This window comes from Oryx dammah, unplaced genomic scaffold (genome assembly GCF_014754425.2).
Source record: "Oryx dammah isolate SB20612 unplaced genomic scaffold, SCBI_Odam_1.1 HiC_scaffold_3, whole genome shotgun sequence".
NCBI classification, from domain to species: domain Eukaryota; kingdom Metazoa; phylum Chordata; class Mammalia; order Artiodactyla; family Bovidae; genus Oryx; species Oryx dammah.
This window is the reverse complement of record NW_024070187.1, coordinates 13802687-13819640: the sequence shown is the minus strand read 5'-3', so window position 1 is coordinate 13819640 and position 16954 is coordinate 13802687.

Here is a 16954-nt window from a genome sequence, read left to right as displayed (position 1 = left end):
ATAATATAATCATAATCAAGAATGAATAGAAATAATCTTGGCTGACTGTCTTGGATAGCTTATTTGTTACTCAGACTCGTGGTGATTTAAAGTCTGCTTTTTATAAAATAACAAAATTGGTGCTTCTTAAATAGTTTCACTTCATGTTGTCAGTGGACAGGACTAGAGAAGACAAAATGCCACCAGTTTTGGCCAAAATTCTGAAGAAATTATCTTGCAATCTTTACCTAATGCTTTCAGAACTGAAAGTTAGCTATATACAGATTATCATGCAAGTGTCTCAGTACTTTCAGCCTTCTAGAATTCTCTTTAGTTGTCTTCATGGTTTGCCTGGAATGGTTGCCTTTCATATGGAAGAAATTATTATTGGTTAGTGTGTGTATCACAACTGAAAACAGAACAATTAGCTAGTCAATTTGTTACACAGAACACCAAGAAATTTTAAAGATTTTAAAAATCTATTTGGGTTTCCCGGGTGGCTCAGTGATAAAGAATCTGCCTGCCAAGCAGGGGACTCGAGTTCATTCCATCCCTGGGTTGGGAAGGTACCCTGGAGAAGGAAACGGGAACCTACTCCATTATTCCTGCCTGAAAAATCCTATGGACATAGGAGCCTGGCAGGCTACAGTCCATGGGTTGCAAAAGAGTCTGGCATGACTTAGTGACTAAACAGCAACCACAGTAGACAGAGATTTAGGGCAAGAATGTTCTACAATGCTAGAGGAATGGGACTTCCACAAGGACCCCAGGAAAAACTCCCAGAGCCCCAGCACTGGGTGGGTGTGGGGGACATGCCTTAGAATCTTCAGGAGTGTGGGGCCCAGGGAGGCTGCAGGGGAACTGCACGAGAACTCAGGAGAGTTCTGCCAGAGCTGTTCTCCTGGGCCAGGAAGTTCTGGCAGCTACCAATGCCCCTTGACAGTCACTGAGCTAGTGACAGACACACGAATGCTCAGGCAAGGCTACCCGAGGTCTCCAGGGTCACGCCGGATGGCAGCGTCTACTGAACTAGTGGGATGTAGTCTTTCAGGTCTGTTCGTAGAAATCTCATGCAAGTTCAGGTTGCTGAGATTCAGAGGTGACTCTCAATGGTTAACTTCCCATCCTTCCAGGCTTTGGCACCTGGGGATATCCACCAGAAGAAGACATGGATGGTGGTGGCATGTCAGCATATCAAATCTCCCACGAACTGTGCTTGTAGTAAAACTCTCAAAATTTTCTTCAAGATGCTTTAGTTAATTAAAATGCAAAGGTATTCAACGTGTGTGTGTCCACGAGGCATAAATATTTCTCGAACTTTGTGTTCCCTGCACAGTGAGTTATTGCCTCTAGTGCTCTTTTCTGGGATGGACATTCTCTTACCTCTTTCTGGAAAGCGTAAAACCCACCAGACTTTGCTTCCTCCAGGATCCTATGGACATTCCACCAGAGGGTGCGGGCTTACCTAGGTCACAGGACTTTATAGTCTATGAATAAATTGACTTTTTATTGTGTGTTTCTCTGACATGACTATAAGCTCATTGAGAGCATGAAATGGGCCTTGTGTTCAGAGTAACTAATTTATTGCCTGTTACGTATTACACATAAACAAATGAGGGAGTAATTTTGAACACGACAACTTATTTTATTTTATGTAAATGTCATATTTTTTCATGACTAACCCGCTTCATGTATGAACTTTTTGTGCAAGCACTGATTAACAATCTGCTAGGTGTATTGAACTGCAGATTGTGTGTGGTCCTTGAGATACTTTGACTGTAAATTAAAACCTATCTCTATCCCTGATTTTTAAATGGTATAAAAAGAGGGCTTATTTCCTTGACCTTTTTATATGTTTTAACTTTCTGAGCATGCTACATAACAAATTCTTTAAAAATAATCTCACTTGTTTGCAGCATTTTAGTCTATGAGAGAAAAGAACTAGTAAGAGATACATAATGAAAAGTAAAAAAACAAGAAAATTATAAAGCATATTTTAGTTCTAGCTCCCACTGATCTGTTTTGCATTGTTGAACAAATCACTTGACATAAATGTATCACAATTTCTCCATTTTCCAAATAAGCCTAATTTTAGTTTTCATTGCTTACCTAATGGAAATCTCAAACTCCTTGAAATCTTAACAGAAAAGATGAAAAGAACAATAGAAATTTTCTCTGAATTCTTTAGAGAGATTGCCCACATAAATTTCCTTAGGATATTATCATTATCACATCATGCTGTTTTTCCTAAGAGAGCAACATTGTTTTTTTGCCTAGATTCCCTTTAGTTCTATGAAAATGTCTCACATCTCACTCCCATAGCCACTTATATTGTTGCAATAGATGCTCATATGCCCCCCCCATAAAACACTTGGCATGTGTATACAATACAAATTACAGATGCATACTTAGATACAGAGACCTAAAATAAAACCAGTGAACTAAATTTTGTCATGTATCATCATATTAGCTGAAAACAGCTAGGTGTAGCAGAGTCTTAAGTAGAAAACAAGAAGTAGAAGATACAAGGTAGTTATAAACTTGACATTTTGAAGGAGCACCGTTAAGATCTTTCCTTTATAATACTTCAGTTCAACCGCTCAGTTGTGTCTGACTCTTTGTGACCCCATGAACTGCAGCATTCCAGGACTCCCTGTCCATCACCAACTCCCGGAGTCCACCCAAACCCATGTCCGTTGAGTCGGTGATGCCATCCAACCATCTCATCCTCTGTCATCCCCTTCTCCTCCTGCTCTCAATCTTTCCCAGCAGCAAGGTCTTTTCCAATGAGTCAGCTCTTCGCAGCATGTGGTCAAAGTATTGGAGTTTCAGCTTTAGCATCAGTCCTTCCAAAGAACACCCAGGACTGATCTCCTTTAGGATGGACTGGTTGGATCTCCTTGCAGTCCAAGGGACTCTCAAGAGTCTTCTCCAACACCATCTGCAGTGATTTTGGAGCCCCCCCAAAATAAAGTCAGCTACTATTTCCCCTGTTTCCCAATCTATTTGCCATGAAGTGATGGGATCAAGGCTCCAAAATCACTGCAGATGGTGACTGCAGCCATGAAATTAAAAGACGCTTACTCCTTGGAAGAAAAGTTATGAGCAACCTAGATAGCATATTCAAAAGCAGAGACATTACTTTGCCAACTAAGTTCTGTCTAGTCAAGGCTATGGTTTTTCCAGTGGTCATCTATGGATGTTAGAGTTGGACTGTGAAGAAGGCTGAGCACCAAAGAATTGATGCTTTTGAACTGTGGTGTTGGAGAAGACTCTTGAGAGTCCCTTGGACTGCAAGGAGATCCAACCAGTCCATTCTAAAGGAGATCAGCCCTGGGTGTTCTTCGGAAGGAATGATGCTAAAGCTGAAACTCCAGTACTTTGGCCACATCATGTGAAGAGTTGACTCATGGGGAAAGACTCTGATGCTGGGAGGGATTGGGGGCAGGAGGAAAAGGGGAAGACAGAGGATGGGATGGCTGGATGGCATCACCCACTCGATGGACGTGAATTTGAGTGAACTCCAGGAGATGGTGATAGACAGGGATGCCTGGTGTGCTTCGATTCATGGGGTTGCAAAGAGTCAGACACGACTGAATGACTGAACTGAACTGAACTGAACTGATGGGACCAGATGCCGTGATCTTAGTTTTCTGAATGTTGAGTTTCAACCAACTTTTTCACTCTCCTCTTTCACTTTCATCAAGAGGCTCTTTAGTGCTTCTTCACTTTCACACTAGACATATTTAATTATTTATGAGTCTCATTTATAGATAGCATTTGTCTTTGCTGGTTTCTTTTTTAATCTTCTACATGTGTAGAACTTACATGATAGCTAAGTTTAAGAACTCAAACTGGCATAGAAGATGAAGTTCATAGCCTCTCCTAGTGGTGCTAGTGGTAAAGACTCCCAGGCAGGTAAACATAAGAGATAGGAGTCCAATCCCTTGCGGGGAAGATCCCCTGGAGGAGGAAATGGCAACCCACTCGCTCCAGTGTTCTTGCTTGGAGAATCTTATGGACAGAGGAGCCTTTTGGGCTACAGTCCATAAGGCCACACAGAATTGGACACGACTGAAGCCAACTGAGCTCTTAGCACAAGGGTCATCTTCAGAGTTGAAACTATTTTAAATATATTTAAATGTTTAAAAGTTTGTGGACAAAACAAACCCTCTTTAGTAATAAAAGGCAACCACAGACTTGTTTCAGAAAATAACCATATTAATTATATGTTAAATGGTTCAAACAGAAAAGAGTGGCTGTAACTGTTTTTAGTCTCCAATGAAATACAAAAATTCAGTAAATGCTTACAAACTTTTATGACAATTCAACAGAGTAATTTTACGATAGTTAAATCTAACAGTTAAAAAGGAATGACAAATTTTGTATGTTTTGACTTTTCTCTTTTTTAAAACATATTTAGAGTAACTTTCATGAATTGTATTTTACAAAAGTAGAGTCTGTGATGTATCAGAATAAAAATGTATATACATGCCTACATACATTAATGCCTCATCCTGTCTTTTAAATAATGTGAAAAGTGCTGCTCTAATTTATTTTATTCAGTGGCTCTATTAGATATGTAGAACAAAAACTATTAATCTTCACTCACATGTAGAAACTATTTATCTCTAAGATATTACATGATATCACCAAGGTCACAGAGAAAGCATTAAAATCAAATACCAAGTTTTATTATCCCACAGCTTATGCACATCTGCTTACAGTACGTATCATCAGATAAAGCGCTGCTACTGCTGCTAAGTCGCTTCAGTCGTGTCCGACTCTGTGCGACCCTATAAACGGCAGCCCACTAGGCTACCCTGTCCCTAGGATTCTCCAGGCAAGAATACTGGAGTGGGTTGCCATTTCCTTCTCCAATGCATGAGAGTGAAAAGTGAAAGCGAAGTCGCTCAGTCGCACCCGACTCTTAGCGACCTCGTGGACTACAGCCTACTAGGCTCCTCCATCCATGGGATTTTCCAGGCAAGAGTACTGGAGTGGGGTGCCATTGCCTTCTCCAGAGAAAGTTCTACCCTATGCTAAAAGTGTATTTACCTAGGTACTCTGACCTTGCTTAGTTGTTAGCAATGCGGGGAGAAACATCAAAAAGTTATAAGTTAACATCATCTATCTATCTATCATCTCTCTATATCTATCTATCTATCTTTCTATTTGGAGACAGACCTCAAAAGGAACATTTAAAAGTTGCCTTTTATGTGAGTATGAGGAAGAAGAACAGGTAAAACGTGCATGTGTGTTTGTGAAAAATGAATGGAGAAAATAGCTATTAACAAGAAGAGTATACAATTGATATAATCAAAGATTGAACCTTTGTTTTGTGACCACCAATTGAAAATTGGTATGGCAATAAAATCCCAAAGTTACATTTTAAATCCCCAGAATTGGACTTGCCTTGGCCTGGGGTCAGGGTTTCAATTCTACTGTAATTGCAAAAACTTAAAAAAAGAAAAGAAAACTTCCTGGTTTATAACCAACTCTTTCATGGAATAGCTTTGTCCTTTTTTATTTGAAAGAATTGTAAAGTTTAGGGCTATCTTGGGGTTAAGTATTCCTGCATAGGTAGTGTTCCTTCTTTGGTATCTCAGGTAGCTTAGATGACCCTCCATTGAAGACTTCACTTGCCATCTGTTCCACCTGGGGAACTTTGTCCATGGTCTGAGATAGAATTTTTCACAAGATCCAGAGATTCTAAGGATGTCCAGAATTTTTCTGAGAAAACTAGAGCCAGTAACTTGGACATCTGTAATTAACGTTTGCAGAATTCCTCCAATACTGATGCTGACTAAAGCTGCAATATGAGGAAATAAATAAAAGTAAATTAGAATTGAGTTTCCGAGGTGGCTCAGTGGTAAAGAATCCACCTGCCAAACAGGAGATGAAGGTTCAATCCCTGGTTCAGGAAGATCTCTGGAGAAAGAAATGGCAACCCACTCCAGTGTTCATGCCGGGGAGATCCCACGGACAGAGGAGCCTGGTGGGCTACAGTCCATGGGGTCACAAAAGAGTCAGATATGACTGAGCTACTAAACAACAAATTAGAATTAATCAGAAGAGTAAAGTACGAAGAAAAACAACAAAAAAGGCATGATGCTTGCAAGGGGTTTAGAGGTTTGAAGCTGCCCTCAGTCAGGCAACCTTGTAGATAACCCAGTTTGTGAGATTGCCATTGTGAAGTCACCTTGGATTTTTTAATCATTTGGAGAGAAGTCTGCATGAGCTGTGTTAAACACACTGATGATAGCCAGTTAATTCATTGATGAGGCCTGCATTTGCAAATATAGAAAGTAAGTCTGAATTTAGTTTTACCTCCCAATATGTCAAATTTCCTGGCTGGAGGGATAGTTTTTGTCACTAAATAAGGCACTACAACTATCTAATGGCAGCAACTTCGAATTTCTGAGCTAGGGTCTCAAGAATTTTAAATGAGTTACTAGCTGATGTCTGGGAGAAGGAAATGGCAACCCACTCCAGTATTCTTGCCTGGAGAATCCTGTGGACAGAGGAGCCTGGTGGGCTGCCGTCTCTGGGGTCGCACAGAGTCGGATACGACTGAAGCGACTTAGCAGCAGCAGCAGCAGCTGATGTCTTGTTAATAAGCCTCATTTTAGTGATATTTGTGCTTGGTTGCTCAATCTTGTTCCAGTTTTTTTAACCTAATGAAATAATCTACTTAAAACTTTTCATCTATAAAAATGAGATTTATAATACTTCCACAAAAATATCAGTATAGAGTATTCAATTTGTTATCATTTTAAGGGCAAGTACTTGTTTCTCAAGAAAGTAGAATTATTTATTTAAATTTGTCCATTAACTATTAGGTATATGACTGTATATTTTACCTATAATTTCTTAAAACTCAGAAAAGGCAAAATTTATACTTCCTTCTTTTGTAGGATATTTATGATCTAAAGAGTATACTTAAGGGTTGTGTTAATGCTTCTTTCACCCCAGTGACCCGAGCCTTTTAGTAAATTCTGTTCTGATATTAGTTTTCTTAAGTCAGGAAACATTTTCCATATGTCACGAAGCATTATCCAAAGGGAGTTCACAGCCACAGTGCTCCAGCTTTATCATCATCATTCTGGCTGTAATGAAAGCCCTTCTCGGTGATAGCACCCATCTGAGAAATCAGACAAAAGCATTTTTGGTACACCATTGTCCTTGGGTTAGGCTCATCCCTGGACTGGAATCATTTCACAGTTTTTATTAAAATTATTATGAAAGAACAGCTGAAAAAATAAACTAAGTTGTCTGAGTGAATCTTATTTAGTGTCATCAAAGAAAAATTATCTGTCCTAGAGCAAAAAAGTGCAATGTAACAGCTGAAATGAACATCTATCTAAGCAGAGGCATTAGAATTTGCTGAGGACCCCAGAAGTGTTCTACTTTCAGAATACTTAAAACACAGCAGAGAAAGAAAAAAGGGAAAAATGTCAAAATAAGAAAATTTTTTTAAATTATCAAAGAAAAGCCACTGTAAGAGCTATTATAGCATATCTATGAAAGCAAAATTAAAATAAATTATCTGACAAATAATTAGAATAAAAATCAAGACTGTACAATTATTAATGTATTCATATACATTAAATATATAGTTATGTTTAAAGGCATTGAACAAGTAAATATAAAGGGAAAAATCAGTTGTTAGGTGTAGACATTTTGGATACAGGCAGATTCTTATAAGCATTTAATTTTATCATTGGGAAAGGGAACAGATTTACGTGGACATTATCTTTGAATTGTTGTTTGAGAACTCAGTAGACAGGAAATTTGTGTCTGCCAAAAAAATAATCAATAATGCCTTAGGTGTTGTTTCAGAATAGTTTTAGATTGTGACCATGTCAGTTTGAACACTAGAACTCAAAACAAGTTTAGTTAAAATAGATCAATCAGATCTTACAGAATTTAATAATTTTTCTCAAATCAGGAAATAAATCTATGTGATTAATAGGCAAATGCACAAAGTAGGAGGAAATGCATTCATTTTAATAATGGCTAAAAACAGAAAATAATAACATTCAAGACACTTAAAACTGTAAGGTAAATAATTTTTACAATGTGTGTGGTTGCCATGAGCAATATCTATCATAATATGACCATTTATTAAAGGGGGCCTTTTAAACTTAATTCTGTATATAATAATGCATTTGCAAAAGAATATTTTCTTTTCTGGTCTTTACTCTTCCTGCTGTAGCTTAATCATGAACAAAATTCAGATAATAGAAATTGTTCTTGCCCATGGGGTTGTAAGCTAAGTAAAATAGAGGGTAAGAAATTTATCCCTTGAGTCCTCTAGATTAGAAGTGCAAATTTGATTAGCAAAACATATACCTGACAATAAGTGTGTTAGGCTACTCTGAGTCAAACTAAATATTATCCTCAGGGACTAGCTGAGAGCAGGGCATTGGTTGAGGCTCAAAGCATATAAATTATAAATGGAAAGACTTGAATGACACAGCTATTTTATGTATATATAATCTTAACTAGCTGAAGACTTTTCAACAGTTTCACAGCAGCTGTTCTCAGAATAGTAGGAGTCTGATCCTTGACCAAAAAGAAAAAAATTACCTTTGCTAATGAATGCCAAGGTTGGAAACAAAAGAACAACAAGAACTAGAAGGTTCATTTAATAATACACCAAATTTTGTTTAAGTTGCAACAAGCTTGTAAGAGTGCTATCATGAAATTGGTAAACTTTCACACCTCAGATATAACATTTATTTTAAAAAATTCACCTCTGCAAGACATAATTTGAAATTTTTGGTGAGTAACAAAACCAAGAGATATATATACATATATTCCTGCTATCAGTGTAAAGGCACAAAACATTTTTGACAAATTAAGCCGGTGTTCGAAACAACACAAAGAGGTACAGGAACTGGCAATGCAAAATAAGCCTGTTCCACACCATATCCAATACTTTAATTGGTTGCTTGTCTTTCATCAGTAGTGAGGATTTAGTGTTTCATTTTGCCAATTATCAAGATAATTGGACATTTTAAAGATACAAAGTGACAGGCTGAGATTATCTAAGGTACCTAAAAAATGCATTCAAAATGAACATCTATGGAGATTAATCTCCTTTTGGACAAACTTGCTAAATCTGAAGGGCAGTGTCTGCTTAAGAAACCTATCTAAATTCCCTGAAAGTCCATGAAGGAGGTTCATGGCCAAAATCAGCTTTCTCCCTGTGAGAAAGTTCTTTGCAAGACCACATACTTCATTTTTAGAATTTGTATAGCATGTAGATGAAAATATATGCATGTACAAAACTGCCTAAAATGAAGCATTTCACACAAATAAAAATATTTATTTTTATTTCACACTAAACAAAATATTTAATATCTTCTTCCCAAACAAGTGATTTAGAAGAATAGGCAAATGTTTTTATATTTCATATTGGGTGTGCTCTATTTTTCTACCTAGACCAGAAAAAAAAATCTTCTTCAGAAGAAAACATAAAGTTGGAAAGAATTAAAACAAATAGCAATTTTATTTTGTTGACAGGAACAAGATAGAGAGGAGAGACAAAGAAAACATTCTGCATCTTTGGACCAGTTGGTGGTTACTCATAGGTAGATTGCCTCACAGAAGATAGAGTCAGACTCCCGGGAGAGGTACAGAAGAACATGCAGTATGTTTTAGCAAGTAAGTGATGACTTGTCACTAATCCTGAGGTGAGGACATATATGAGGATGGGAGACATATCCTGGTAGGCAACATGTGCGTGCTTAGTCACTCAAATGTGTCTGACTCTTTGAGACTCCATGGACTGTAGCCCGGTCCCTAGAATTATCCAGGCAAGAATACTGGAGTGGGTTGCCACTTCCTACTCCGAGTGAGCTTCCCAGTGCAGGGATCAAACCCCCATCTCCTGTGTCTCCCGCATTGGAAGGCAGTTTCTTTACCACTGCACCACCTGGGCTGTGGCTGAGAAGCATAGGAGCAGCTAGATGTTGACCTATGTGGAACTGTGTTCTCCTTCTAAAATATTCTCTTATGTGCTGTGGTGGGAATTCTATAGAGTTTCGCTAATCTTGGTAACTACTTGTTGACTGACATCCCAACCAGAAGGCATACAGGAATAATCTCTAAAGACTATTCTCATCACTCTAAAGAAGTGATGAGAGCAATAGCTTTCCCCAGCACCCCAGAGAGTGGATTTCTTGCAAGTTCTGCCAGCATGATGTCATAATGATTTCCTTGTCATCAGTGGGCATGGCCGTGCTCTCGTCAGCATGATTTGGACTGAAGCCCTGAAGAAGAGTCCGGTCATCTCCCTTGGGGATGCTATCTCAGCCTTAACGGTAGTGACTGCTCCTTGTAACTGCCATACTTCTATAGTCTTTCGAGCTGTCTTCAGCCATTATATACCAGCCCCTTGTTGCTCCAATCCCATTATAATTAATAGCTTTTATTGGAGGATAGTTGCTTTACAATGTTGCATTAGTTTCTGCTGTACAAAAAAGCGAATCAGCTATATGTATATAGATATATCCTCTCCCTCTTGAGGCTCCTTCCCCTCCCCACCTCTCATTCCCTCCATTCAAGTGGTCACAGTGCATCAAGCTGAGCTTCCTGTGCTACCCAGTAGGTTCCTACTATCTGCTTTACGCATGGCAGTGTACACATGCCAGTTCCAGTCTCCCAGTTCATCCTACCACCTTCCCCTCCCGTGGCCACGCATCAGTTCCCTATGTCTCTGTCTCTATTCCTACCCGCAAGTGGGTTCATCTGTACCATTTTTCCAGATCCCACATGCGTGCATTAATATACAATAGTTTCTTTCTCTTTCTGAGTCACTTCACTCTGTATGAAAGACTCTAGGTCCATCCATGCCTCTACAAATGATTCAATTTTGTTCCTTTTTCATAGTAAACTTTCTTAGTCAATTGTGTGTGGTTTCTCTGTTTTGATTGCACCCAAACTGACTTCTCTGCCACCTGGTTGGCTACTAAAGGCTTCAAAATGCACCTACTGAGCAAGCCTTTCCCTGAGCATCTACTGTGTACCATATCAGTGTCAACTGCGAGGGGTACACAGCAAACAGCATGGATGCAGACACAATTCTGGTCTTCAACAAACTTAAACCCCACCTACAGAAACATAATGTAAGCAGAACACTACAGTAAAATATTATAAAGTTCTGGTGGAGGCATGATGCATACTGAACCGATAGGAAAGATGACACGATGATGGTGGATGGAAGGTTATGTCCTGAATCATGCGGAAAGACTTTCCACCTCCTGTAAGTAGGTGTGTGCACTCTAAATAGTACCAGAAGAGAGTTTCAGGGAGGGAAAATAAGAAATTATTTTGAAATATTATGTCAGAAAATAACATTAGATCTCTCAGGCACGATGCTTTCTGGCACTGGAGATTCTAAATAGAGACCAGATGGCTATCCCAAGGGTTAACTTTGGGACTTAAGTCATTTTTAAGGTGCCAGTCAGTCTTTTGATTCTATGATTATAAAGTCAAGTCAAATTACTTGATCACATTGTACCTGCTTTTTCTCCTGTGTTCCATAGCTTGCTTAATTGTATTTTACTCTTCCTTGACAATAATTATAAAAATAAACAGTATATTTTCAATTTCTTCTTATACTATATTTTATACATGGGATTATATATAATTTCCTATTGACAAGGTATTGCTCAAGCCTGTCCTGTAATTTCTTTGTAATTCCTTGTCCTGCATCAGACACTCATTCTTCCACTTCTATTAATAATAATTACACAATAGCTGTCCCATTTATTTTATGCTGAGACTTTTTTCTAACTGGTGACCCATTCCTTACTTTTCTAATGTATATCTGTATGTTAGAGTTTACAGTGCTCTGGAACAAACCAACCAAATTTTCAATGGCTTCTGGTAATCCGTTAATAATATGTTCTTTTAGAATTGTAATATATAGTGGAACTATATGTAACTTTTCTCTATATTTTCAAAGTCTCCTGTAAATGTGTTACCATATTTTCCTAATTTAAAAAATAAAAAGAAAGAGAAAAAAATAATAATATATATTTTTAGCATTTACCCTAGAGATTATACCATGCTTTCTTAACAACAGAAAAATAGAAAGTATTCTCCCATTTTCTGACAAAACAAATGTTTGTCTTAGAATCTTTAAAGTGTTCTCTCTCCTTTGCATCTTTTACATTTTTGGTATGTATTTTAGCTCTACTTATATTTTAGAATAAACTATTACATGTACTGTTTTGTGGATATTATATTCAGTTTTATTTACCCGATGCTGGTGCTTCATTCTCTTCTGCATTTCCACATTTCCACCATGGGCTCTGAGCAACCCTGCTTGTTCTTGGCCCAAGAATATAAGGGCCTGACAATATTTTGTCTATGACAGTTTCTAGGGTTGTGTTCTCAACGAGCAGTCTTGATAACTGAGGTAGCATCTACTGCGAGACAAAGATCAAGGATATTGCTGCTTGCTATCAAAGCGGTGAATCCTCTAGACTAGTGTTTATCTCCTGACAAACAATGTGGCATTGTGCAGGTATCCACATGGGCAACCTCCCACATTACTCTGTGGACTTGTAAAGCATCAGGAACTGGTACAAAATGAAGTTCATGCTGTATGTTGGGCTGTGAGTAATAAAGTTCTTTGTTTTGGACTCAGGGATCTCCTGTCTTCTGCCAGCATCCATGAAAGGCTAGCTAATGAACTTCTAAGTAAGCTAAAATCACTCTCCAGCGTAGTTCTTCCCATTATAATTCACTACTCTGTTTTCTTCTCTGTCTGATATTTTTTAAGTTATGAGTTTTAATCAAATTACAATCCTGAGTTTTTATTCTAGATCTTGTCATTTTCAGTTCAAGTATTCCAGTTTATAGTTTTTATTTTCATACACCTTGATTCTTTATTGAAAGTTTTCATGCTTTCACCTAGTTTTTCCTTTATTTACCCCATTCACCCTCTCTAACCTGATTATATAGGTCATGTGAATCAGCTCCTTGTATTTGATTTTCTTCTGACCATTGATCATATGATCTTCCCTCTTTGCAGGTCTATTTATTGTTTATTATGTTAGACTTTTTTGCATTAAAGACTTGTATAGACTTCAGATACTGTTATTTGCTACCAAAGAGAGTTTGTAAGCTAGAGAAGATGAAGATCTGATGACTATAATATACTCAGAATATATAAAACAAACAGACAAACAAAAACCTAAGACAATTACAGAACAAACTGATAGAAGCACAATATACAGAACAAAGTTTGGTAAAATTAGTCCCACTGAATTTTGCTCTAATGATTCTGCTTAGCTAGCCATCAACATCATAAAATTCCATTTGAAGTATAAGAAAGCAGAGACATTACTTTGTCAATAAAGGTCTCTCTAGTCAAGGCTATGGTTTTTCCAGTAGTCATATATGGATGTGAGAGTTTGACTATAAAGAAAGCTGAGCACTGAAGAATTGATGCTTTTGAATTGTGGTGTTGGAGAAGACTCTTGAGAGTCCCTTGGACTGCAAGGAGATCCAACCAGTCCATCCTAAAGGAGATCAGTCCTGGGTGTTCACTGGAAGGACTGATGTTGAAGCTGAAACTCCAATATTTTGGCCACCTGATGCAAAGAGCTGACTAATTTGAAAAGACCTTGATGCTGGGGAAAGATTGAGGGCAGGAGAAGGGGATGACAGAGGATGAGATGGTTGGATGGCATCACCAACTCAGTGGACTAGAGTTTGAGCAAGCTCCGGGAGTTGGTGATGGACAGGGAGGCCTGGCGCGCTGCAGTCCACAGGGTCGCAAAACAGACAGGACTGAGCGACTGAACTGAACTGAACCACTTCCCCCTCTCTGAACTACATAATAGGAAACCATAAGTTGAGGGGTGATTGAGGCACTCACAATTATAGATTCAGGCTCTTCATAGAGCGTCTTTAACTCTTAGTTCTGTCATGTATCAGGCTCTAAAGGATCTTAGGTTTCCAATTAAGAAAGTAGAACTCTCCATTATATCCTTTAGTCAACAGTTAATAAAGGGACAATTCTCCTTCCCAGGCTAATTCTAAGAACTTGAAGCATTTGAACATATACTAATCATTTGATGACACCACCCTTATGGCAGGAAGTGAAGAGGAACTAAAAAGCCTCTTGATGAAAGTGAAAGTGGAGAGTGAAAAAGTTGGCTTAAAGCGCAACATTCAGAAAACGAAGATCATGGCATCCAGTCCCATCACTTCATGGGAAATAGATGGGGAAACAGTGGAAACAGTGGCAGACTTTATTTTTTAGGGGCTCCAAAATCACTGCAGATGGTGATTGCAGCCATGAAATTAAAAGACACTTACTCCTTGGAAGAAAAGTTATGAGCAACCTAGATAGCATATTCAAAAGCAGAGACATTACTTTGCCAACTAAGTTCCGTCTAGTCAAGGCTATGGTTTTTCCTGTGGTCATATATGCATGCGAGAGTTGGACTGTCAAGAGGGCTGAGCGCTGAAGAATTGATGCCTTTGAACTGTGGTGTTGGGGAAGACTCTTGAGAGTCCCTTGGACTGCAAGGAGATCCAACCAGTCCATTCTGAAGGAAATCAGCCCTGGGATTTCTTTGGAAGGAATGATGCTGAAGCTGAAACTCCAGTACTTTGGCCACCTCATGCAAAGCATTAACTTACTGGAAAAGACTCTGATGCTGGGAGGGATTGGAGGCAGGAGGAGAAGGGGATGACAGAGGATGAGATGGCTGGATGGCATCACTGACTTGATGGACGTGAGTCTGAGTGAACTCCGGGAGTTGGTGATGGACAGGGAGGCCTGGCGTGCTGCGATTCATGGGGTCGCATAGAGTTGGACACGACTGAGCGACTGGGCTGAACTGAACTGAATCATTTGATATGAGTCTCAGTGAAATCTAAAATTACCTAAGACTCTAGGTTGTCCTAAATCTTTTAGAATATTCTATTTTACTCCAAGAGGGAAATCAATAGCTAGGAAAAAAAAAAAAACAACTGCCAAGTCATGTGTGAGAAGAGAGGAAAGCAAAACAATAGGTACTTTTTTAGGAGACTACTATTGGAGTATTTTTTGTGTGTGTATTTACTGTAAAAACAAAGATCTTTCAAAAATGAAGTTGTACACAATACTTTTTTGAAAAGCTGTGTGTATTCACAATGAGGGCTTCCCTGTCATACTTCCACTATGTAAACCTAGCTTAGGTGAAGCCATGGTCCTTAGCCATGACAAGAATAGATCTATGCAAGAGTACCAGATACAGTTATGACCTCTTTATCTGTGTCTTTAAATACAGCCTTCAGGATGCCAATGACCTGTAACAACAGAAATATTAAAAGATATTTCCATTTGCTTTTTTACACTTTCCTTTTAGCCCAAAGTTGGAGTTCTTGGTCATAGTAGAAGTAGTTATGGAAATAAATTTTGAGTGCATATTCCCTGATTACTAGGAATTCTACTAGGAAAAAACATGTACTATTTCCAGTGATCTCAGTTCAACACAAAGAAAAGATACCATTGTCCTTACTTATAGATGAACAGAGAAAGAGTAGAACTGAAATCTGAACACAGATCTCTTGACTCAAATATCCATGTTTATTTCATATGATTATTGCACCTTTATGACTGTTTTGATCCATGGTTATGGTTGCAGAGATTGTTGAAAGATTATGGTGTATGTCTCAGTGTCAGATTGAAGACTTTGTGTTGAATTTGTCATTTTTTATGGGCTGAGATACAGCAAGTAGAATAGATGTCATCAGGTATAGTGTGTATGAAGTAAGTATAATTTACCCCTTTGCAATGCTAGCTCATGTTCTGTGTTGCTCGTGAAATCCCTGATTGTGGAGTCTGCCCTCCTTTGAGTCAGGAACACATTCCAAGATGCAAATCTTATTTTTTTTTGTAAAGCTTTGACAAGAAAATTAAGCCAAACTTTCTCTAATTGATAGCAAAATCTGTGGGACATATATATATATACATATATATATATTTATGAAGCAGATGTGAGTATTTTGCTGTTTCTTATGGGTTATGCCTCCAAGCAATTGTCATTTCCCCCCACTTTTTCTAAAAATTATTTCCAAAGATACAAAAATTATGAATTTTTAAGGCTGACGTTTGCTCCACATTGCCCTTGGCATAGAAGGCAATAGGGAATGTACATGAAAAAGCACCTAAATGTGTGTTCAAGTTAGAGACTCTTAATCCTGACCCATTAAGGAAAACTGAAGTGATTTAGTGGGGCACAGATCAACACCTAAAGAACACACAATGTGACTGAAAGATTGAGGATTATTTCATAAAAAATGGGAGAGGTAAACTAACAGTTTTAGAAAAGAGTCCTGGGGCAAACCTAAAAAATGATCAAAGGGAAGTGCTGCTAATGGCTTTAAAGCTTTTGGTAAATTAATGAGAATGACCTAGGTTAACCCATAAATTAGCTAAGTCAACTATCAATGTTATTTATGGGAGCAACACATTGCCAGAAAACAAAATTTAAGTATTGATGTACAGGCCCATTTCTGTGTGTTCAAAACGGATTTGTGCTTTAAATATCTTCCTAATAGATTTCTTATTTCTTCTTCAATACCTGTTACTGCTCTGCAGTTTATAATCACCCATTCTCTCTGAATGTTCTTTCTTTTAGCACAATATTCGATTTCAGGCATATTCCTGTATGATGCACATTTGTTTTTCTTTTAAACTATATACATGTTGTGGCATGATCTAGACAGATTAGTCATAGCAAATGTTTCCAGAATGTTAGTACTATTTCTAAGTTCTGGATATATTTCTTAAAGATAATTCCTAATCAGCTCTAAACCGCCAAAATGTAACAAAACATATGTATGCAAGCAAATGTATAAAAATATATATTTCACGTTCACTTCAGAGTGATATTTCTAAACATCATTATATTACAGTTTTGTTTAATATCACTGGTTATTTGTGATTACAATTAGGTTT